Source organism: Zingiber officinale, chromosome 1B, assembly GCF_018446385.1.
Source record: "Zingiber officinale cultivar Zhangliang chromosome 1B, Zo_v1.1, whole genome shotgun sequence".
NCBI classification, from domain to species: domain Eukaryota; kingdom Viridiplantae; phylum Streptophyta; class Magnoliopsida; order Zingiberales; family Zingiberaceae; genus Zingiber; species Zingiber officinale.
The window spans coordinates 12,286,750-12,302,380 of NC_055986.1; the positions used below are offsets into that span (position 1 = coordinate 12,286,750).

General features: G+C 37.3%; 1 pseudogene; it reads right to left on the reverse strand.

Annotated features, from left to right (window-relative positions):
* The window catches only part of LOC122028055, a 28,725-nt pseudogene extending 13,688 nt beyond the window's left edge, over window positions 1-15,037 (reverse strand).
* Between the last annotated feature and the right edge of the window lie 594 nt (window positions 15,038-15,631).

Sequence of the window (15,631 nt, forward strand, 5' to 3'; positions counted from 1 at the left end):
CGCGGTGGTTCCGAGGCACGAAAGAGCGGAAGATTGCTCGGGAGCAAGAGACGCAGCGAAGGTCGGCACGGGGTGCAACCGAGGGACTAAGTCATGGATGACGTGGTGGGCGACGAGAAGGACACGCTAATTCCGAGGGACGAAGCTGGAAGCACGCCGAGAAGACCGGAAGATGGGTTCGGGTGAGCCCTATTCATGTCGAGATCACCCAAGCAAACGGAGCCGGAACGAAGGAGAAAAGAGAGCACGGACCAAAAGTCAACTGGGTTGACTTTTGGCTCGGGGGACGCAGGATCGAGCTTTGACTCGATCCAACCGCTGGGGATAAATTTTATCCCCCCCGGAACCCATCCAGGCGCCCCGACCAAGGCTATAAATATAGCCTTGGTCCAGAAGCTTTTCAACAATCACGATCATTCTATTTTCAAACACTTGTATACTTTAGTTGTAGTTAAGCTTCTGTTTTCTGTGTCTAAATGCTGTAAGAGGCTTCTCCGCCTGAAGGAGTTTTTGAGCTTAATCTTCCTTGGATTAACAACCACATCGGTTGTAACCAAGTAAACATCTGGTGCCTCGTCTTTTCTTTTATGCTTATATTTATCTGCTTAATTCATTTTACAAGTGTTAGCTTAATCGTTCGAGGAAGGGTTGTCTGTTTTTAATTGATAGGTTATTTACCAACCCTTATAGCCGGCCCAATGGTCCTACACCTCCTGCCAGATTTCAATCAACCTGGACTTCCTGCCAGCTATCAACCTAGCTGGACTTCAGCCTGGTATTTTGATCCTCTAGATCCATCAAGTTCTTACCCTGCACACTTGGTGGCAAATTATATCACAAATATCTAACTTTAATCCACTTGTCATTCATTAAAACTTGAGTTAGATCTGTTAGAGTGTATACTAAAAGCCTAGCTTTTTGTAAACATCTATTTTGAAATAAAAGAATCACATTGGTCATATGTCTACATTTATTTGCTAAGTGTAGTTGTTCAATTAATTTATATTGTAGATAACATTGGTGAGTGATGTCATTCACAGAAAATCATGTTATCAGTTCTTTATAAATTATAAATAGTTGCTCACGACTAAGATGGAAAGGAACAAACCGTTGGAATAGTCGTAGTGTAATTAGGTATTAGTTTATCTTAACTAATAAATTACACTAGTACACTCTAAGTGTATTGAGTAGGACCATTTAAGATAAGTTCTTTTTATACTGACTTAATAAAAGAACAAGACCTTAGTTATTATGGAAGTGTGTGCTCTTAATCCTAATATAATAACAAGCACATATATTTAGTATTTATTTCTTTGACTTGTCAAATGGTGAGATTTAGCTCGATAAATCAAAAGGCCCGATAAGTTGGGAAATGATATTACTTATAGTGTGTGTTGTTGATTATAGAAGGAAACTGTGTCCTAGTAATCTAGGTTGATTATATCACCAAGAGGAGCTCATAAGGATTGTCATGTTAAACCCTGCAGGTGGACTTAGTCCGATATGACGATAAGGTTGAGTGGTACTACTCTTGAATTAAGACATTAATTAAAATGAGTTGTCAGTAACTCAATTAATTAGTGGACATCCGACATCTTAAACACAGGGAGACTAACACACTCATAATAAGAAGGAGCCCAAAATGTAATTTGGGATTGGTGTGGTAATTCAGTAATAATTCTTTAGTGGAATGAATTATTATTGATGAAATTAAGTTGGGTGTTCGGGGCGAAAACGGGAAGCTTAATTTCATCGGAAGATCAAAACCAATTCCTCCTCTCGGTCCCTATCCTAGCCTCTTATTTATAAAGTATTATATCCACATATACCCACCTTTATACCCATCCTAAGGTGGCCGGTCAAGCCTTTCTTGGAGCCCAAGCAAGTGGTCGGCCAAGTTAATCCTTGGATGAACCAAGTGGTGGTCGGCCCTAGCTTGAGTCCAAGCTTAGGTGGTCGGCCACAATAAAATTAAAAGGATTTTATTTTTTAAAATTTTTTCTTATGTGGATTCCATGGTTTTAAAAAAGAGTTTAAAATTTAAATATTTCCTTTTATAGCTTTCTACAAAAGATTAAGAAAATATTTGATATCTTTTCTTATTTGTAGATTTTAATTTTGATAAAACTTTTTTTTTTGTAACCATGTTCATGATTTAAAAAGAGAGTTTAAAATTAAATGTTTCCTTTTATAAGTTTCTACAAAATATTAAGAAAAGATTTAATATCTTTCCTTATTTGTAGATTGTAAGGAGATTTTAATTTTAAAGATAACTTTTCTTTTTGGAAATCATCCACATGTTTTAAAAAAGAGATTTTAATTTAAAGAAATTTCCTTTTATAACCAACCATGAAGGGATAAATTATTAGAGAAATTTTTATTAAAAATTTCTGGAAACAAATTAGGAAGTTTTAATTCTTATTGTATTAAAACTTTCCTTGTTTGGAGCTTGTAGGTGGCCGGCCATGTAGAAAAAGAAAAGGAAATTATTTTTTAATCAATTAAATTTTCCTTTTCATGGCAAATGGAATTAAGGAAGTTTTTATTTAAATTTCCTTATTTGCCAAGACCAAGGATTATAAAAGAGAGAGTAGGGGTGTCTTCATGGCTAACAACTCTATTCTATTTCCCTCCCTCTCTTCCTTGGTGGTGGTCGGCCCTATTGCTTCTAGCTCTTCTCTTTTTCTCTTCCTCCTTTGTGGCCGGCGGCATCAACACAAGAGGAGTCCTTGGTGGCCGGTTCTAGCTAGGAGAAGAAGGAGAGAAAGGAGGCTTAGTTTCTAACATCCCTTGGAGCTTGGTGGTGGTGGTCGGACCTCTACATCTCCTGGAGAATTGGTGGTGGCCGAATCTAGCTTGGAGAAGAAGGAGCTTGGTGGTTCTCATCTCGGAAGATCATTGCCCACACAACGTCCGAGATTATAAGAGGAATACGATAGAAGATCAAGAGGTTATTTGCTTACAAAGAAAGGTATAACTAGTAATTACTTTCCGCATCATACTAGTTTTTCTTTGTATGAATTCCAAACACAAGAGGCATGTGATTCTAGAGTTTCGGATTTGTTTCGAAATTGTGTTTCTTTTGTTTTGTTTTTCAGATTTGTGATTCGATTGTTCTTTTCGGTTAAACCTAATGTTATTTTAGGAAATTAAATATTGAATTTCTATTAAAGGCTTTGTCGAGGCAGTGATGGATGATCTCATACCCAAGAAGGCCTAGTGTCTCGTCATGTTTGACCTGAGAGTCGATTTTAGAAATAAATATTTAATCAACTTTATAACATAGGTAGATTTGGATCAATAGTGTTAAGTTTCGCTTGCGATCCAAATCTAAACCATTAAGAACAGATAAGTTAAATTTAGAATTAATAATGTTAAGTTTCGTTTGCGATTCCTAATTTAATTTCTAAAGAACACAATAGGTTGTTTAGGAAAGGTTCGACACTTGTATAAATTTTTTGTACAGTGAAACCGGTACGATCTTCCTAGGACTAACCAACAAAATCATTAATACTAACTGCACCAATAGCTAGCTTCGTCGTCTTCTTGGTGACTTGCCATCAGAGCAAGTCCAATGTAGGCTTCAATCTCTGACTCTGATGACGATGTTTCATCCCATGTTGCCTTTAGGTTCTTGTGCTTTTTCTAGCTCGGTATTTTGTCCTTGTCCTTTAGTTTTAGGCAGTTGTCCTTGAGGTGCTCTTCTTCTTGATAGTTATAGCATTGTACATTTCATTTACTTTACGAAGCTTTCTTGGCCTGCAACTTGTTGAACTTGTTAGATTTAAAAAATTTACTGAATTTTCTTATCTTAAAAGCAACTTCATCTTCGTCGAGTGATGTGTCTGAATCTTGTTCGCCCTTCTGGTTAGTCTTCGGTGCTAGGTTATGACTTGGCTCTTTCTTTAATTTTGTACATCTAGATTCGTGAAGTTCTAAAGTGGAAAATAAACTTTCTAATGTACTTACCTCTAAATCTTTAGAAATATAATAGGAGTCGACTATTGAGGGTCATTCGGGTGTCCTTGGAAAAGCAATTAATGCGTATCTTAGAGAATCTTAACTTGTTACATTTTCTCCGAGATTCGTGAGTCTAGTGATTAGCTTCTTCAATTTGGCGTGCAGTTGAGCTACTAACTCTCCTTTTAGTCAGAGATTCGTCAGTTCGTTCCGAAGAAGGTCCCGTGTTGCGAGCTTTGCTTCTGACGTTCCTTTATGTGGCTCCAGGAACTTTTCTAAAGTTCCTTTCCTGATTTGTAGGCGTTGATCCTACTAATTTCTTGAGATGGTAGCATGCTTAGCATGTAGAATTTAGCTTGTACATTCGTCATAAAGTCCGCTTGCTCTTTCATTATCTAAAGATACTATTCTTTTGTTCATCTTTTGGAGCTTTAAAACTAGATTTGATTATTAATAAAACTTCAAAGTCGGTTTTAAAAAATACCTTCATTCACTTTTTCCATAAGGCGAACTCCCCATTGAATTTCAATGGGTAGATACTCGGTCCAGTCATTATCTTGTTTACTTCGGTAGGTGGTTAATCCTTCTGAAGTGGTTGAGCTCTAATACCACTTGTTAGTCTTGGTGGGGTCGGCTAGAGGAAGGTGAATAGCCTGAAATCAGAGTTAGAAGAATCTCTTGCTATTTGAACAGAGCAAAGATACAATATTAATTAAGTAATTATAATATTAATGAACAACAACATAAAAGAATATAAGTAAGAAGGCTATAATGTTTTACTTGGTTATAACATAGGTGGTTGTTAATTCAAGGCAGATGAAAGCTCACTAAAAATTCTCTTTCGTTGAAGGCGGAGAAGTCTCTTACACTCTTTGATAGCTCAAAAATAAACTAGGAATTGAATACTGAAGTTGTTGTTTAATTCCTAACTTTAGAGGATTTTTTATAGCTCCTGGAAAATCTTATCCGTAGTTTAAAGGTGCCTCCAAGATGGTCCAAGACACCTTCAACGAGATAAGTTTTATTGTCGAAGATAAAACTTTATCTTCGACTAACAACTATTGAAGGTGCCTTCAACAAGTTGGAAGGCCCTTCAACAGGCTAGAAGGCGCCTTTAACACTATTCATGTGAAACATCTTCCAAGCCATTGAACGCATCTTCCATGAGACAGATCAGTCTTTTATCTGATCTTTGTTTGCTTAGGTAATGCTCTAGTTAACCGGAGTTGAGCTCACCTAAACTTAACTCCGACCTTCCCCTCAAGCAGACTTCCTCCCCAGCTTCTCATCTCTCGAACGTTGTGCACATCCTTCTCATCCACTTGTGTACTCTATTGGGGTTGAAAGATTGTAAACATAGTCCCACATTGAAAATACATGGGAAATATCATGAGTTTATAAGAAAAAGATATCTCCATTGGCATGAGACCTTTTGAGTAGAGCATAAGAGCAAAATCATAAGGGCTTAGACCAAAAAATGGATAATATCGTACCATTATGAAGATATCTAAATTCTTTTCAATCCTACAATTGGTATCAGAGAGAGGTCTCTCTTCACCGAACTAACCGTCGGAAGAAGCACGAGCCAAAAGTCGGGGAGGCCCTGAGCAAGTCAAGAGTGACCCGATGCTCGAGGGGAGATCCTAAACAGGTCAAGTGTGATCCGATGCTTGAGGGGGACCTTGTGATCCTTTGTTTAAAGGGGGGATTGTTGGGGTTGCAAGGTTACAAACATAGTCCCACATTGAAAATACATGAAAAAGATCATGGGTTTATAAGAAAAAGATATCTCCATTGACATGAGGCCTTTTGGGTAGAGCTCAAGAGTAACTATGAGGGCTTAGGCCCAAAGTGGACAATGTCATATCATTGTAGAGATATCGAAATTCTTTTCGATCCTACATACTCTTCCACAGCTCCTTGTCCGTCGAATTCACCGAGTCCGTCGGCTCCTTTCCCATGCTATTCTTCTCGTCTGGTATATCTTTCGCGGACTTCTTGTGATCCTGAGTTTCTATACACTTAGACACAAGATATCAAACACAAACAGGATCTAACATAATTTGGTTGGCCATATCAAAACTACCACATGGCACTTACATTGTTCACCTTGAACATTAAAATCTTCATTTTGTATCTCCAATGGTGAATGGAATGTTGTGTCTCATGATTCATTTTCATCATCAACTCCTTAATTACTTTATTCTTCTCTCCTATATCATCTTTAGGTATTTTAGATTAGCTTTCGCATTCTTTTGTTTATCAACTTTTGAAAGTTATAAACATAACAATATATAATTGTATGATGTTAATCACAATATAAAAAATTATAATTTACACAAGTGATCCCACTATCGATTACGAAGTTTGACATTTTGAACATATCACCAAGTTTTTGGATGATTACCTCCTAGAATCACATTTTACAAGTCTTTATACACAATTTCACAATAAATAAAACTTAGATTGAATGGTATTCCTTAAACACTATGGAGAATCTCAATCATCTTCATTATTTCTAACAAGAATAAGAACAAAAAAAGAACATAAATAGGGACAGAATGGAAATTTACTGATCAACCCTTGGAGTACTGAACTGCAAGGCAATAGGGAGGACTCCCGACAGCCACTCATGAGGCTGCTAGACGATCACTGCGAGGTAGCGAAGGGCACTCGCTAGGAAGTGATGACCACTCACAACGGCCACTCACGAGGCAACAACTGCCTCTCAAGATGCAAAATGGTCACACGTGAGGCAACTGCCGTCTTGTGTGCGACCGTCCACTACCTCGCAAGGCAACGGTGGCCTCGCACGCGGTTGTTCGCTGCCTCACGAGACAGAGGTGGCCTCACGAGCAACCTCTCGCTGCTTCGCGAGGCAATGGAGAGAAGAATAATTAGGAAAATTGTCAGAAGAATCACTTAAGAACAAACGATTGAGTTTAAGGAATTTAGGGTTTACTTTGTGTGCGGTGGGAGAATTTTCTTGCTCGTAAGAATCGTCGAGGAGACAAAATGGGGGCAAGAGTGTAAGGTAACGTGGAGGAAGATGAATCATGGGAATGTGAAATTTTGGAGCGGGAGTATAAATATGAGGGTATTTTTTTATTAATATTAATATTATATTTAATCAATTTTAATTATTATAAAAATGAAAAATATTAATATTATATAATATAAATGTTAATATTAATTAAGGATCATTATGTTACATTATTTTTTTATTTTTATTAATTAAAATGTAATAATAAAATTAATAATATCTAATAATAAATAAATTGATAAAAATAAGAATTGTCAAGAAAAAATAATAACAATAATAATCATAATAACTATAATTATCATGAAAATAAAAGTTATAATTATCATTTTTATAAAATTAAACACAATAGAAACAATAATAATAATAACAATAGCAATAAAAAAATTGTATCAAAAAATGGGCATTCTTACTATTAGCTGCTAGCTGCCCTTGTTCCTCAGAAATATAGTATACTTCCAACAACAGCTAGGAAGCTTCTATGATTGAATTCATCTTTGAAATTTTATGAATTCAAGAACCTAATTCAAAAATCATGCCAAAGAACTCTAGAAGTAAAATTTGATCCTGTTCAGTCACTCTAAAAGTTTAGATATTAAAGCAAGATTTATCAAAATTAAATAAACTTCGTAGATAGACACATACAAATTTCAAAAACTTCAACAAATATAAAATATAATTCCTAAATATAAAATTTTAAATATATAAACAAAAGAATTTCAAAAGAGAAAAAAAATCATATATGCTAATGACCTTATAAAAAATCCTGCGTATTATTGAATTAGAGGGGGAAAAAAGTGAAAATCAAACTCACCATAGACAAGCTGTAATACACAAAATACAATAATAAACTTTAAAAATAATATGAATAACTTGAAAAAAAGACAAATCAAGGGATTCGTTTAAAAAAATTTATAAATCTACCGCCCCAACATAAACCCTAATTGATAACAATTCTATCACTATTAATACTTAAAAAAATTATCATCCTACGAAAACTAAAACAAGAAATTACCTCCAGGAACAAATCAAAGGAGATTTATGATGCGGATGTGAAAGGATGACGCTAGGGTGCAATTAATCTGATGGATCGCTGGAACAGAGTTGCTCGTTAGAACAAAGAGGACCACTGGAATTGTGAAAATAATATGAGATGCAAACATCCCTTTTTGTTAATCACGAATGCGACTTTTAGAAGAGGCCTTATGTTGCTTCTAAAAGTAACTTATAGAATCGGTTTAAAAAACCACTTCTATATGTGTCCAAATGCAACATTTACACAACTGCTTAAAAAAAGGATCAATTGAAGCGATTTTAGAAGCAGTTAACTTTGACCGATTCTATTAATTCTACTTTTACAACTGCTTTATCGGTCGCTACTAATTTTTTCGTCCTGATGACCATTTTTTTAGTGTCCATGTGATCTCGGACTCCAGACCGCCCCCGACTTCAGGTGGTCTTCGACTCCAAATTGCTCTTGACTCTGTATAGTCTTCGACTCTAGATCACCCCCAATTCCATGTGATCTCAGATTTCATACCACCCCCGACTTTGTGTTGTCTCTGGCTCCAGTCCAACCCCAATTCGGGGTTTTCTAGATCTGGATCGGTATACCCGACTTCTAATAGGTAGGGCATTGAGCCATTGCTTAGGGAAAATATGGGCAACGTAGCCATTTTCTTCCAAAAATATGGGAAACACAACCGTTTAGCCTAGACAACGTAGCTCTTTCTACGTGGACAATGTACCCATTTATTTTAGAAAGAGCAATGATATGCACAAGAAAAAATCTCAAGGAAATGTTCAAGGATATACACATAAATTCATGGCCCACCATTTTACTTTTTGTGTGCCCCATCATTTTATGTATTTATCCTTGAGTATTTTCTTGAGCATATTATTTTTCTTTAGAAAGAGTAATGATATGCACAAAGAAAAATCTCAAAGAAATGCTCAAGAATAGATAAATAAATTCATGACCTACCATTTCACTTTTTATGAGCCCCATCATTTTATGTGTCTATCCTTGAATATTTCCTTGAGATTCTTGCGAGCATGGATTTTTAAACATGTAGAAAACATGGAAGCACAGTTACAACCTTATAAAAGATTGCATGCTCTTGCAGGCTTTGGGAAGTAACCATCTGCATAAGGAACATCTACTATTCTTCTTTTCTATTCTCCCTCATCGTAGACTTACTTAAACATAGGAGTGGTTAAGCAAGGACATCTTGACCGTCATTCCAACTCTCTTCTTCCTTAATTATTTCTTCTTTCCAAACTCTGGCGAATCTCTCCACAATCACTGTTGTCTTGGCAGATTAACAACTTGGTCATCCTTGACGCAACCTCATCGGTGGCTAATCAAGCAGGACCAACATTAACGTGACAGTGTAGAGATGACAAAAAAAACCTCTTCAACAGCTCTCTTACTATTGTAGATGCTCTAAGGACATAATTGTAAATCCAAATTCAACAAGGTAAAATGATCGGCTTTGACTAGCGTGCAACTTATTGCTCGTTAGAAGGTAATCTCGTACTCACATTTATATACTTGATTTTCCATTTATCAAAGTTAGTGGAAGACGTGATTGTTAGGGAGGAGAGACGTCAAGTAGATGTAGCTGAGTCTTCCTAATATTTATGTGGTTGGAAAATAGAACTAGAAGGGCTTCAAGATCAGGGTCAGCTTTAGGGGGAGGCAACCTAGGCAGCTGCCTAGGGCTTTCCTATTTTAGGGGCCTCTGTATTATTAAGGCTTTCTATTTGGGATTTCTATTAAATTTGATAATGGGCTAATCTTTTTTTTTTTTTTAGCATATAATGACCAATCTGTTGGGTTCGGAGAGCAGAGGAAGACATATAATGAATCATGGATCTTTCGTGGTACATATAGTTTTGCACAAAATTATATAAAACATACCTCGAGACCTCGATAGATGTGAATAATATCACGGACAAATAAGACAGATAAGAGCTCCACGTGTGACTCCTCTAGCGGTATCCACGCGCACTAGATCACGAACTTGACACGATCCGTTAGGTGCTAGCCACTTGGATCGACAAAGTCTTGGAAGCACTACCGATCTCTTCCGGTGGAAGACGAAGTTGACGAAGGAGAAACGGAGAGAATGAAATCATTACCTTGATTCTTTCCGAGGATGGCTATTTATAGCTTCCAAGGAATACGAAGAGTTAAGCTTTCAATTAATTCATCATTTATGATCTTCATTAATAAGGAAGATGAAGAGTTATAGGCTCCATAAATTCTTCATTAATTTATAACCTTCATTATGATAACTCTTCAAATTCTTCATTAATTATCATTATGACGACTCTTCGAATTCTCCATTAATCATCATGATTATGGCTATTCGAATTATCTCTTCTTTGTATCAAATAAATCCATATTTGATCTTGATTTCGACTAGCTTTCGATATCATTGTTCATGTCTACGTGCTATGTGTGCGACCCTCTAGGTTTTATATACGAAGGCAGTGTAAATCCATACACAGACTAAGGTAACCGTCTAGCAACAGTTTTTAGCCACCCAACGCGATAAAATTAATATCAGTCATAAACTGTAAACCACTATGAACCGATTACTGTGTAATTCAAGCTCTTCATCTAAAGCCTACATCCCAATTAATTCGATACATTATGCATCATTACCAAATTAATTGTTTTACTTGATTTCCAAGATATAATAGACTCCTCTTGAATGATAAATCATTCCTCCCATGGCCATGGATTTTGAGTCACTAATATCTCTATCAAGCGGCCAGGATGTTAACTCTTAATCCAAGAGAGCGATGAATCCTCTATTGACTCAACACTATTCTCTCTACGTTTTGTCATACACCCAACTACCGTATTAATCACAATCCGATTAAAGACTGTTTTTAACGGCGTCAAAGCACATAACTCCACGCATGGAATAAATGAAGGTCTCAAGTCAAAAGATTAGTTACACTCGTTCATAAGAGGAATAACCAATGATGCTTAATATGTGGTCTCTTCTTGAGCGGGTCGTGTCCAATGTACCTCTAAACTCAAGGCACCTCCAAGTACAACTTGGATATCCATCCCTCCGGTCTATCTCGACCTAGTCATACTCAGCGTTGATCTAGATATCCATGTCCCCTCTAGATATCTATCCGATCAAGGACTGTTTTCAGATTAATATACACATTAATCTGTGGGACTTTATCATTAATCATATACGTACAGAAAAGTAAATAATTAATGATAAATTCTTGCCTTTATTAAATAATTATCCACAAAATACATAAGGAGTATCTTGGCACATAAGTGCACACACTAACAATCTCTCACTTGCACTATTGCCAAACACTACGGACTCTCAGTCCTAGGCTCCTCACATGGGTCTCATGTTTCTGTAGAGGTAAGGCCTTCGTGAGTGGGTCTGCGATATTCTCGCTGGTATCTACTCTACTAATCAACACATCACCCCTATGAACAATCTCCCTAAGGGGGTGATACTTCCTTAGTACATGCTTGGATCGTTGGTGAGACCTTGGCTCATTTGCCTGTGCTATGGCCGCATTATTGTCACAGTATAGCACAACTGGATCAACAATGCTAGGAACCACTTCAAGCTCCGCTATGAAGTTCTTGATCCACACAACTTCCTTTGTTGCCTCTGAAGCTGTTATATACTCGAACTCAGCTGTTGAATCTGCAACTGTCTCTTGCTTGGAACTCCTCCAGCATGCAGCTGCACCATTCAGACAAAACACATATCCTTGTTGCGACTTCAGATCATCCCGATCTATTTGAAAACTTGCGTCAGTATATCCTTTGACGACTAATTCCTCGTCTCCTCTAAAAATTAAGAACATGTTCTTTGTTCTTCTAAGATACTTGAGGATAGTCTTTACCGCAGTCCAATGACCCTCTCCAGGATCTGACTGATATCTACTCGTCATGCTTAATGCATACAAGACATCTGGTCGAGTGCATATCATAGCATACATTATGGACCCTATAGTTGAAGCATAAGGTATCTTGTCCATTCTACTTCTTTCCTCATGTGTTCCTGGACACATAGCTTTGGAAAGATGCACACCATGTGACATTGGTAAATATCCTCTTTTGGAGTCCTGCATACCAAATCTATTCAACATTTTATCAATGTATACACCTTGACTCAACCCTAGTAACCTGCTTTGTCTATCTCGGTATATTCTAATACCTAAGACATAGGTTGCATCTCCAAGATCTTTCATTGAGAAACACTCTCCCAACCAAGTCTTGGTAGATTCTAGGCTAGGGATGTCATTGCCTATAAGAAGTATGTCATCAACATACAACACTAGGAACGTAATCTTGCTCCCACTAACCTTCTTGTAAATGCAAGGTTCTTCTGAATTCTTGACAAAAGAAAAATCTTTAATGGCTTCGTCAAATCGCAGATTCCAACTCCGAGATACTTGCTTTAGTCCATAAATGGACTTCTTGAGCTTACATACTTTATTGGCGTTCTCGAATTTTATAAAACCAGGAGGTTGTACCATATATACTTCCTCCTGTAACCTTCTATTTAGGAAAGCAGTTTTAACATCCATTTGCCAAATCTTGTAGTCCTTGTAAGCTGCTATAGCTAGCAAAATTCTAATGAACTTAAGTATTGCAACGGGCGAAAATGTTTCATCATAGTCAATTCCATGACGTTGATTGAAACCCTTTGCCACAAGCCTAGCTTTATAGGTACTTATGTTCCCATCCATGCCAATCTTTTTCTTGAAGATCCATTTGCACCCTATGGATTTTACCCCAACTGGCACATCAACCAACTCCCAAACTTGGTTGGTGTACATGGAGTCCATTTCATATTTCATGGCTTCCAGTCATTTCTCAAAATAATTTGAAGCAACTGCTTCCTCGTAAGTCGACGGTTCATCATCTTCGATGAGTAGCACTTCCTCATCTTGGGTTACCAGCCAACCATATCTGTTTGGCTCTTGGTGTATTCTTGTAGACTTACGTTGATCTCGCGTTTCTTGAGCAGTCCCGGATGAAGGAGACACTTATGCTTGTGGCACTGTCTCATTGTCCAACTGTTCATCTTCCTACCTGTTTGTAGAGTCTATAATTTCTTCAAGACTTACTTTACTCCCACTATTTTCTTTAAAAATAAATTCTTTTTCCAAGAAAGTAGCATACCGAGCAACAATAACTTTGTGCTCACTTGGGAGATAAAAATAATATCCCATTGTAGCTTTGGGATAACCTACAAACATACATTTTATGGATTTTGCTGCAAGCTTATTAGAATTTTCATTCTTCACATAAGCATCACAACCCCATATCTTTAGATAAGACAAATTTGGTTTCTTTCCAAACCATAACTCATAAGGAGTCTTATCTACTGTCTTGGTAGGAACTCGGTTAAGTGTGTATGCTGCTGTTTCTAAGGCATAGGCCCAAAATGACATTGGAAGACTTGCATGACTCATCATTGATCTAACCATATCCATGAGTGTGCGATTTCTCCTTTCCGAAACACCATTCCACTCTGGCGTCCTAGGAGGTGTAAGTTGGGAAATTATCCCACACTCTTTTAGGTAATCAATGAACTCTTGGCTTAGATATTCGCTACCTCGATCACTCCGAAGGGCCTTAATCTTCTTAGAAAGTTGATTTTCTACCTCATTCTTGAACTCCTTAAACTTGTCTAGAGTTCAGACTTATGTCTCATTAAGTAGACATATCCATCTCTACTTAAATCGTCAGTAAAAGTCACGAAGTAGGTATACGCTTCTCTAGCCTGAACTTACAATGGTCCACAAACATCACTATGTATGAGTTCTAGTGGTTCCTTTGCCCGTTCACCTATCTTGGTGAATGACTTCTTGGTCATTTTTCCTTGTAAACACGCTTCGCATGTATCTATGGGCTCTAATTCAAAAGAGTCCAAATACCCATTATTGAGTAGTCTAGCGATGCGTTTCTGGGTTATATGACTAAGTCTACAGTGCCAGAGGTATGTTAAGTTTGAGTCATGTAATTTCTATTTCTTACTTTCAATACAATAGATCGGTTCATCTAAGTTAAGAACATAAAGACCATTATTCAATGAACCATTCCCATAGAATATATTATTCAAATAAAAGGAACATAACTTGTCCTTGAATTGAAATATAAATCCCTTGGTGTCTAAACTTGACACCGAAATGATATTCTTTGAGAAACTAGGAACAAAATAACAATTTTTTAAGTTCAAAACAAGTCCGCTAAGCAAATTTATTGAATATGTTCCTACAGCTAACGCATCAACTCTCGCTCCATTAGCTACTCGTAGGTCCATTTCGCCCTTGGATAACCGTCTGCAGTCACTTAGACCCTGCATGTTCGCACAAATATAAGAACTACTTCCAGAATCTATGACCCATGATGAAGAAACAGAAAGATTGTACTCTATCATAAAGATACCTGAAGCATCCGCTCCACTGGCATTCTTCTTCATGAAAATATAGCAGTTTTTCTTCCAGTGATCTTTCTTGCCACAATGGAAGCACATGGCCTCCTTCTCATCGGATTGGGGTACCTGCATCCCTTTCTTAAGCTTCTTTTGAGCTTGATATTTAGGATTCTTCACTGCATTAGCCTTAGGATTAAACTTCCCGGTGCCAGAGCGCTTGTTGGTCTTTCTGACCATCATTGCATGCAGTGAAGGATTTACCTACCTTCATATCCTTCTCAGCGGTTTTCAACATTACCATCAGATCAGTCAAACTCTTGTCCATGCTGTTCATGTTGAAATTCAACACAAACTGAGAAAATGATGGAGGTAGTGACGACAAGATTAGGTCAACAACCAAGTCTTGGTCCAACTTGGAACCTAAGCTCTCGAGTCTCTCTATGTACCCGATCATCTTGAGTACATGAGACCCAACTTGGTTTCCTTCCTCCAGCATGGTACGAAATAGTGCTCGAGAGGTTTCATACCTCTCTACTCTCGCACTCTCTTGAAAGAGCTCACGCAAGTGCTGATCAATCTCCCTAGCACTCATGTTCTCATGCTATCTCTGCAACTCGGGAGACATAGAAGACAGCATGATGCATTGCACATCCAGTGCATCTTCCATATATTGTGAATAATATGACTAATCTTCCTCTGAAGCATCGGGTGTAGGCTCTTTCAGTGGTTCGTCTTCTAGCACATAAATTTTTCTCTCATGTCTTAAGACGATTTTCAATTTCCTATACCAATCTAGGTAGTTGGAACCGAGGAGGATATTCTCTTTCTCGAGAATACTTCGCAGTGATAAGGTACTTGTGTTTGCCATCTAAAATTTAAAGCAGAGTTTTAGTATTTGTGGAATTATTTAATAAAGGTCTTTTATAACTCCTATTATTTTATTCAAGTCCAACAACCCTCACTATCAGAATCGGGAATTAGTTGGTAACAATTCCTAATAGGACCGAAACCCTGAATCATATAAAATGCACACAGCTGAGCTGTACCTACATGCTACATTCATCAAGTAGGCCTTAACTTGTCAATCACAAATCTATGTGACTTTCGGTATATTCTTGTTGAGCCTTATATTCTCAACACTTGCCCCTCAAATCAGTTAACCTTAGCTGAGCTAAAAAAGTCAACG